This window comes from Penaeus monodon, chromosome 23 (assembly GCF_015228065.2).
Source record: "Penaeus monodon isolate SGIC_2016 chromosome 23, NSTDA_Pmon_1, whole genome shotgun sequence".
Classification (NCBI taxonomy): Eukaryota; Metazoa; Arthropoda; class Malacostraca; order Decapoda; family Penaeidae; genus Penaeus; species Penaeus monodon.
In genome coordinates, this window is record NC_051408.1 from 20,140,136 (window position 1) to 20,140,826 (window position 691).

Consider the following 691-nt stretch of genomic DNA (forward strand, 5'->3'; position numbering starts at 1 on the left):
CTGGCGCGTTCGGCTCGCAAGCCCGGGAGAGAGCTTTGCTTGTTTGCATGGCGCCTTTCTTTTTAGCTTGGCCCCCCCTCCATTTCCATGCTGTCTGCCTTCCTTTCACTGACGCATCTGACCTTTCCCTTCCTTTTCCCTCCTTTCATCTTCTCTGCGAAGTTAGAAAAAAATAAAGATTCTGCAGAAGGAAAGTATAGAATCCAAAAAAGAGGAAAATTATTGGAGAAATGTTAATTGAAAATAATAGAGGTATGATCTTTTGACTCATTTTGACACCAGTTTCCTTCTGTGATTATCAGTTTTTGTTTGTTTCCCCTCATTTCCTTTTCTTCCTCTTCCTCTTAGTGTTTTGCTTCTTTCTCCCCCTTGCACTTTTATTTTACTGCCAGTTTCAATTTGTCACTAAACACAAACCAGGAATGCTGCACCATGCTCGGAACCATCGATAAGGGTAAAGCGAGGGAAGGGTGAGCAGAGGTGGCGTCAGGGAATACTAAAGCAGGGAATACTGTGGTTGGTTGTGGTATGAGAATGTGCGGTTGACTGGTATGCTCGAGCGTCACAACTATGATGTGTGGTGTCCATCGGCAGTTGGCAGGCCGCAGTTGGTGTGGGATCAGTGGTAAGCACCCACGTGGAGGCACACTCACACTCTCCTACACCCTCCAGGAGCTTAACCTCCTCCCCT